This window comes from Urocitellus parryii, chromosome 9 (assembly GCF_045843805.1).
Source record: "Urocitellus parryii isolate mUroPar1 chromosome 9, mUroPar1.hap1, whole genome shotgun sequence".
Taxonomy (NCBI): domain Eukaryota; kingdom Metazoa; phylum Chordata; class Mammalia; order Rodentia; family Sciuridae; genus Urocitellus; species Urocitellus parryii.
The window spans coordinates 13,855,385-13,864,967 of NC_135539.1; positions in this window are offsets into that span (position 1 = coordinate 13,855,385).

Genomic DNA, 9,583 nt, shown 5'->3' on the forward strand with positions numbered 1-9,583 from the left:
AGTTACAATTTGTTGTAGATTACAGTTTGTTGTCTCAGTCCAGGTAAAGCAGTGTCTCAATAGATTAACTCACAGTCCAGGTAAATCACAGTCCGGGTAAGTTCTGCAGGCAGCTAGCTTAAATCACAGTCCAGGTAAGTTCTGCAGGCAGCTAGCTTGATCCAAAGTCTCGTCCGGTTCTCAGCAACACTGGAAATTTTTCCACCCTCGTCCTCACCGGCACTGGGATGAAGGCAGGAACTCTGGCAATGCTGGCTAAAGAAAATCCTGTAGTATTCCAGCAGGCACTAAGAAAACAACCTTCTGAACAATTTAGTACATTATCTCAAGGTTTTTTACATTTGAAATAAGCCTTAATAGTGGCATTTATACACAATGGAGTATTACTCTGCATTGAAAAATGACAAAATCATAGAATTTGGAGGGAAATGGATGGCATTAGAGCAGATTATGCTAAGTGAAGCTAGCCAATCCCTAAAAAACAAATGCCAAATGTCTTCTTTGATATAAGGAGAGTAACTAAGAACAGAGTAGGGAAGAAGAGCATGAGAAGAAGACTAACATTAAACAGGGATGAGAGGTGGGAGGGAAAGGGAGAGAGAGGGGAAATTGCATGGAAATGGAAGGAGACCCTCAGGGTTATACAAAATTACATACAAGAGGAAGTGAGGGGAAAGGGAAAAATAATACAAGGGGGAGAAATGAATTACAGTAGAGGGGGTAGAGAGAGAAGAGGGGAGGGGAGGGGAGGGGGGATAGTAGAGGATAGGAAAGGCAGCAGAATACAACAGACATGAGTATGTCAATATGTAAATCAATGGAAGTGTAACTGATGTGATTCTGCAATCTTTATACGGGGTAAAAATGGGAGTTCATAACCCACTTGAACCAAAGTGTGAAATATGATATATCAAGAACTATGTAATGTTTTGAACAACCAATAAAAAAAGAAAAAAAATTAAAAATTAAAAAAAATAGTGCTCATTACTCATTAGCTTCCAGGTGTGGGAGAACCATTGTAGTTACTGGCCTTGGAAATGATCAAACTTCAGGGACACAGGCCGTCTTCTGCCTGCAGCGTCCGGGCAGCCCCAGATGGCCCCGGGGAGAGTCCGGGGAGTGTTCAGGACTCAAACTGCCACTGGGCACAGGGAGCAAGAGCCTGCGAGACCGTGCCTCTGGGTCAGTTTTGGATTTGGGCTCTCAAAGTGGCGTCCCGCTCCTGGGGGGGGGGGTGCGCCGTGACCAGCTCACGCACGTGGCAGCCGCCACGCCGATTCATGCACCTTCTGGTAACGAGAAGTATTCAGTAATAGCCTTTTGCTGCAACTTTCTTCCTGATAATCCTTCCTCCTCTGAACTTTCTTCTTTTTGACTAGAGTTCCTGGGCTTCCGTCAACACATGCCCTAACTGCTCTTGGTTCCACTGGGGTGTCTCTTTCCCTTATCAATTTACTTCTCACCCTTCCATATTTTCATCACAAAGACAATACAATACACTGAGACAAAACAAGACACAAACATACTGTATCAGTCTTCTCCATTTTCTCGAAATGGCCATTTTTCCTCTCGCCCTATCTGCCTACGGACGAGCAGATTTGCTCCAGTCCTATCTATGGTCGGGCAGCTTTTTTTGTCACTTACCCCCGAGTGTCCCGGGGCTCCCGGTAACGGGCCACCATCTGCTGCAGTCTGACTGCAGGAAAATAACGGGGGTGGGGGGTGGTGACGAGCAACTTGTGTACGTTGATACAGCAGGAGTGGGAGCCGTTTACTGTAGGACAGGAGGGGTATTTATACATTCCACACAGCTTATCCTAATTAGCATAAACTAGATACAGCAGTCAACCAATAAGGAAGCTCCACACTTCATGGCTCGCTGGCGTTACTTCACAAACCACTCCCTCTGCAAAATGCCAGGCGCCATCCTGACTTGTTTACAGACCCTAACAGTCTTTATGCTCATTTTGCTGTTAAAGAAACTGAGACACAAAGAGACTTAACTTGCCCCAAACCCAGGAAGTGGCTGAGCTGGGATTTGAACCCAAGGAGTGTGGATATTATGCTCCCCGCTGCTAAGCTATCTTGGCAGCTTTGTTCTTTGACTATGTTGACAGCAGCCTCTTCTGGCAGTAGCTCATATGTCCCAAGCCCTGGAAGCTGAGGGTATAATGAGGTCATTGCCAATAGTGGCAGTTCCTGTGTCACTGGCTGGTCATGGCTAGCAGAGGCACATTGTCTCTTAGTGGACGCCACCCTATCTGGGCAATAAAAGCCTGCAGGCTCTCCCTGCTCAGGGCCAAGTCTCTCCTAAAGGGTTGTTCACTGAGCTCTGAAAGGGCCTCTCCAGCCTCCAGGTCTTAGAGACCATTTCTCATCAGCTCTTGCTGGGGTCCCCTTGACATCATTGATGTATGACCCAGGGATGGCGTCAGTGGGTGCTCCCCAAAGCTGGTAACCCTCAACCATAACAGCAACAGCATCAGATAACATCTAACATGTAGCAAATGCTGTCTCCAAGGAGCACTGTCCTTGTCCTAACTCATTTAATGGTAAACTTAGGAAGTGTCACTGTTAACATATCCACCTTACAGATGAGGAAACCAAAGTGTAGACAGATTCCGTCGCTTGTCTGAAGTCAGGCGAGCCAGGTCCTGTAGCTGGACCTACAGGGCGGGGCTGCCTCCCCACCATCATTCAGAGTAGAGGCCACACCCTGCGCCACATTAGAGTGAGTCCCATGATGCCTTCTCCCTGCATGTGCCCCAATTTGTCTTTGGTTTGGTTTGGGTGTGGTGTGAGTGTCCCCCAGAGGTTCATGTGCCGGAGTCTTGGGAGTGTAATGGTGTTAAAAAGTGGAGGGTCTTTAAGGGGCGGAGACTAGTAGAGGTCGCTCGGGTCACGGCACTGCCCTGGGAAGGAGTTAATGTCGTTCTTGAGAGTGAGTTGATATACACGGAGGCCACCCCAGGCCTTGGCACTCTGTTTCCATGGCCGATGCCGTTTCTGCCCTTGGCTCTTGTGGTGCAATCAGAAGGACTCACCCGATGCCGAACAGATGGGGCTGTTTGATGTTGGACTTGCAGCCTCCAATGCTGTGAGCTGAACCACCTCCTCGTCACACCTTACCCAGCCTCAGGGATTCTGTTGATGCAAAGCAAAATGGACCAAGTCGGCCCCTGAGCCCCGAGTTAGAGCGTCAGGGCCCTTTCTTCTCACAGACACCGCTCCTCCCTCTCCTCGGGGATCAGACCCAGCCAGAGACCCCTCTTTCTTCCATTCCCAGTCCTCGCCAGCCCACCCACACTGGATCACCCAGGCCCTGCGGACCGCCAGCCCTTCAGAGCTTCACGGCAGCTTCGATTCCCCTTTTCTCAGCTAGAATTTTGGCTCCAGCCAACAAAAACACCTTAAATAACTCTGCCCCCTGACTGATGATTTTCCACCCATCCGAGAGAATATTTACTTACCCCAAATCTCTAAGAAGCTCTTGTCTTCAGTCTCCTTTAATTTTTTTTTTCCCAATGGGCATTGTTCAGTGGGGAACATCAGGGACTGACTGCTGAAGCCAAATCATATCCCAGAACCAATACCGATATTTTATGCTACCAAAGATCTATCTCTAAGGGCGGCTGCAGGAAGCATCTCATTTTCTCATGGGGGAGACTGAGGGTGGGTGGGGCTGAGAGGTCCACCCCGAAGCTTCACCTGGGGGTCAGCCCCTCGTGGGGTGAAGTCTTTGAAACCGAAGTGGAACAGCTCCTGCCAGCAGGAGTTAAAAGCTTTCTGTAACTGCTCCCTCCAGCCCAATCTGCTCGGTCCCCTGATGGTTCTCATCATCACACAGTTGAAAACCTGAAGCAAGGACCTGTCCCTGTGCCCCTGGTGGAATCTGAGATGGTGGGTGCCAGGGCCCAGGGGTTAAGGCTTCTGCTATTGGGGATGGTGGGGGGGGGAAGACCCTTGGTGGGCCTGGTCCAGCCGAGGCCTCACGGGGGGCCAGGAAGCCTCCTCATGGCTGAGTTCATCTGCTGTGGGTTCCTGACCTCCTCCGGGTGCCTCTGAGCTGGTATAGAGTGTGTCCCTCCTTCTCACATCATTTTGCCACAATCGATTTCATCAACCGTTCCTCCCTCGACCCTTTGCCAAGAAGAAACTTCTTTAGAATCACTGGGTGAAAAATTAGGTTCAGTTGTTAGTCTGAAGGCTGGCAAATGTCACCGTCTCCCTGCAGACGATATATCAAACAGCTACAAATGGACTTCAACCACGGGCCTGAAGAATTGCCCGCACGCTTCAGACTTGGAGTGGAGCTGGCGGCTCCTGCTGAGCTTGACGTGCATTTTCCTCTACCATATTTAAAGGGCTGCCGAGAGACTCCAGATTTAATCTGTGTCTTAGGAGGACAGAGTCCTCGGACACTCAGCAATTCCGCCCGTGGGTCTACCCCGGAGATCTGAGCGCATAGGCTCACACCAAAACTTGTGCATGACGATATTTTTCCTAATAACCCCAAAGTGGAGACAAAAATAAACACCCGTCAACTTGCAGATGGATAAGCAAAATGTGACACATTCATAAAAAATGAATGCTACCAAGCAGCACTGAGGAAAGAGGCCCGTGCATGAGATCAGGCAAGATGACCAAAAGGAGGCAGATTTAAGAAGGCTGCCGAAGGAGGCTTTATGGAGATTTCACTCCCAGCGGAACCCTTAGACGGACAGAGCAGGGAAGAGGGTCTGAGGAGAAGCATGCGCAGCTCCATCTCCATTGGACTGGAATTTCTATTATAGTAAGGGCAGGAAGGGAGGGCTTGGGACAGGAAAAGGGGATTTTAGAGTCCCTTACTTGGGTTGGTCGGGGGTGGTAGCTGGCTAAGATCCAGGATTGGCCAGGAGACCCTGCTGATGGACAGGTGGTTCCCTGGTGCCTGATTGGTGGTTCTTGGGCACACATGCCTGCGGTGGGGTTGCTTGGTGCTTTGTTCCTGAGTCCCCTTCATCCACCTGACAGTGCAGGGCTGATGTGATTTGAACCCGGGTCCCAGAGTGAGTGAGTCTTGAAACCAGGATGACACACGGTGGGGAAGCAGCAAAGAGACCAGTGTGTCTGGAGGTGGAGAAGCAAGAGAGAGAGAGAGGGGGACGTGGGGCAGATCATAAAGGCATCAAAGGCTACTGCAAGGACTTTGTGTTTTAGGAAGTTGGGAAAGACCTTGGGAGGTTAGGCGGCAGAGAGCTGGGAAGATGTTGGCCAAAGGACGTGTGATTACAGTTAGATAGGAGGGAAGAATGGTCCAAAATAGAAAATATAGAGACAGAAAGTAAAAAAAGTGACTTCCTGGGACAGACAGCAAGTGGGGAGAGAAGACATGTGGAGGGAGGAAGGAAATTGGGAGGGACACCTAACGGGTATGGAGTTTCTTTCTTGGTGAGGAGAGTGCTGAAATTGATGAAGATGGAGGTTGTGCGGGGTGAGCATACTAAAAATCACTGGACTGCGCACTTTAAGTGCAAATTGGGTGATATGTGGATTCTATCTCAATAAAGCTGTTTAAAAAGAAAGAATGATGGGAAATGCTTGGAGGTTCAGAATGAACTGAGGCCAGGCTGACCCCTCCTTCGAAGCATCCCTGTACTGAGGGCACAGACGGAAGGGAATTGGGAAGGGGACGTGGTGCTCTTAGGGTACTGATGTCCAGGTGGGAGAAGATGATGGTTTGTGCGAGGCTGGCGTTCGTGGACGAGACGAGATGTGCTCAGAAAGAAGCTCTGTTTTGGAATTCATCTGGAAGGATTTTCAAATAAAGAGTTAAAAGAAGATTAAAAGAACTAATACCACATGGAAAAAGTGGATCTGAAAAGTCAAGGCTGTAAGGAGATTTTATTGAGCATGTACCCTATGCCAGGCACTGTGCTAGACACGTTTTAATTCTTGGTAACTACCAGGTAGATGTCAGGGTTTTTATCATTTTACAGATGGGAACATTGAGTTCCCAAGAGATTAAGCAACTTGCCCAAGATCAAGCAGCTAGTAAGTAGTGGAACTGGGATTTGAACCCAGGTCTCTGGGTTCCAGACACTGCCCTTAGCCACTTGGCCACACTAGCTTTATGTGTTGATTGCGAGGGCAGACGCCTGCACGGGGTGTGCAGGGTGCCCTCGGGATGGTAAAGGCAGACGGGCTTCCTGGAGGGCAGAGCTGTAGATGTGACTTAAGGGGGAAGGGAGCTGTCCAAGGTCGAATGCGCACATGCTCTTGCAAGAGAGCAGCCCGCTAAGTCACTGGGGCAGGATCAAACTTGGCATAAATCCGAGGCAGCATGTGATCTAACAGGCCTACGTATAGGGCCTCTGCAAAATGAGCTTGGAGAGGGGGGTAGAGGGAAGACCCCGAAAGGCCATGTGCACCTGGGTAGGGAGTTTAGAACCTATCCAGGAGGACAGTGTTTCCTTGAAAAGTGGCTGCATGGTACAGGAGCTAAGCAAAATGATGAAACGTGGTATGTAGGTGTAGGCACCATCATTTAGGTAGTTATGGAGTATTTTTTATTTATTTATTTATTTATTTATTTATTTGTTTGTTTGTTTGTTTGTTTATTTATTTATTTATTTATTTATTGGTGCCAGGGATTGAACCCAGGGGCACGTAACCCCTGAGCTGCATCCCCAGCCCTTTTTATTTATTTTTTTTAAAATTTAGAGATAGGGTCTCATAAAGTTGCACAGAGCCTCACTAAATTGCTGAGGCTGATTTTGAACTTTCAATCCTCCTGCCTCAGCCTCCCGAGCCACTGGGATTATAGGCATGTGCTACAGCAACCAGCTTTGTTTATCTATCTTCATATGAATTAGAAAAGCATGTAATTAGCCCATCAAACCTGTGATTTCCAGGTGAGAGAGGTTTTTTTTCAACATAGTTGAAAGACATGACAATTGGAAGTTTATTTGTGTGGCATTATCTGTAATATCAAACTATTGGGAACCATCTCAATGTCCATCAGTTGGGAACTAGATGAAGAACTGGCAGGTGAGTACGGAACAGCCTTTAAAAATAAGACGGCTTTGAGCATTCTGCCCCAGAGCAAGTTCCAAGGTGTGTTGCTAACTAAAAGCAATTGGCTAAATATCACATCTAATAAGCTCCCGTGTGTGTGTGTGTGTGTGTGTGTGTGTGTGCGCGCGCGCGTGCACATAGCCTTTCTCTGGAAGGACACACAAGACATCCATAGTAGGTGTGGAAGGAGAGCTGGTTGACAGGGTGGATGGAGAGTTCTTGCTTTTCTCACGCTGGGGTTGGGTCATGACAAATCCACTGTAATTTGAAAATATTGTAAGTTGAACTGCACTTAATGCACCTAACAGACCAGACACCCCAGCTTAGCAACACAGCATGCCACCACGTCTCAGTTGTTTGCCCCGTGACTGTGTGATTGACCGGGAGCTGTGACTCACCGCTGCTGCCCGGTGTCACCAGACAGCAAGATAATGCATGTCACCAGCCTGGGGAAAAGAACGAAATCCAAGATTTGAAGAATAATTTCTAGGGAACGTGAACTGTTCTGATGCCATTGTAAAGGCAAAATGTCATAAGTTGAGCCACCCTAAGTCAAAGAGTGTCTGTATACCCTTTTATAGCTTTTGCATTTTTCAACAATGTAAATGCATTAAAATTAAAGCCCAGGGCTGAGGCTGGGGCTCAGTGGTAGAGCGCTTGCCTAGCATGCGGGAGGCACTGGGTTAGATCCTCAGCACCACGTATAAGTAAGTAAATAAATTAAAGGTTCATTGACAACTAAAAAGTATCTTTAAAAAAAAACAATAATAAAGTCCAGTTCTTTATTACTAACAGGAATACAGTCAATACATATGGTGGACTGCGTCACGGCAATCCACGTAACCTGGGTGTCTGAGAGCCACGTGGAGCTGCATAATAGACTCGCTGGGCTGGTGGGTGGTCCACGGGGCTTGGCATCCTCTCTTTCTTCCTTTTTTACATCTGTGTCTTCAGTTTCTTTTCAGAAGAATCCTCTGGGGGTGGATGTCCTCTGCAAAAGTGAGCACCATTCATGAGAATAAACCATTCAGCTCTGAATGTCCCCTTGTGTCCCAACGGCCCCTTAGCCGGTCACGGTGACCATGAGCTCTTGGCCATGAGCACTTCGGTGCCAGACCAGGGCTCTAGGCTCCACCAGCCTCTTCCTTCCTGGACTGGGCTCACCACGTCTTTCTTTCCTGTCGGACCCTCCGTTTCTTCTTCTGTAGAACTGAAATGCTACCTCTGTCCCCGGGTTGTGGTGGGAAAAATGCAAAGAACTAACACAGGTGAAGCCTGGTTCACAGAAGAGGTTATGGACTCAACAGACTGCAGCCCTCAGGGGCCCTGGCAGGTCAAAAACCCTTCCTCTTGAAAAAGAAATGTGTGAACACCTGCTGCAGGTGCTGTGGAGTAGGGGAGAGGCTGTGTGCCACCGTGGGACCTCAAGTCTCTCCCTTTTTTTGTTGCTGTTGTTCCTTGTTTGGTCCAGGGCACTGAACCCAAGGGTGCTCTACCACTGAGCCACCTCCCCGGAACTTTTTCTTTTTTATTTTGAGACACAGTCTTGCTAAGTTATTGAGGCTGCCCTCAAACTTGATCCTCGAGCCTCAGCCTCCTGAGTCACTGGAATTACAGGCGACCACCACCAGACCTGTCACGTAAAGTCATTTCACAAGTTAGGTGGACAAGGAGCCAATCACAAAGTAGGAACGTTTTCCCTTTTTTGCATTTTCTTCCACCTTTCTGAGCTGTCATGATGATGATGTCTCTTGGGGCTTAGGCCCTCTGTCCCCTCTGATTTCTGGCTGGTCTCCTTTATAGTAAAGGCAGAGGCACTCATTTTAATAGTCACCTTTTATTTATGACATGTTTATGGCATTATTTATTTTTGGCTTTCCTACAAAGATGCTGAATAAAACTTTCCTTTAATATATATATATATATATATATATATATATATATTTTTTTTTTTTTTCTAATTAAAATGGAAGGACCTAGTTAAGGCCACTCTGGTGTTGGTGCTACCTGGTAATGAAAAGCATCACGCAGGAGGAACCCAAATGCCAGCAACCAGGCGCTGGCTGTACCGGTAGGTGCTGGGAGATGAGCCTTGGAAATTCAAAGGATGGGGAGACCCAGGGTCCCGGATTCCTGGAGGGGACTGGATTGCTGTGGACCCTTGGGAAGGGCCAGGGTTACACTGATTCTGGAGAAGGGGACATCCACTCTGGCTGAGAAGCGCAGGCACAGCAGGCCCAGGCAGGGTCTTCCCACCTGTGTATCCAGGTCAGAGTTCAAAGGGCACTTTCTCGGGTAGCCTTGCCTGCCCTCACTGCAGGTCTGGTCCCTGCCCCCCGGCTCCTAGATCTCTCTTTGCCTTATTTTATTTGATTTGTTGTTGATCAGAACACTGTCACAGCTTGCCACGATCCATCCATTTGTGTGAAGACTGGATGGATGTCTGATGTGCCTCCCCCACCCCCCACCTCGTTCCCATCCCCCTCACCCCCATATTACACCATAAGTTTTTTTTTCAGGGGAGAAA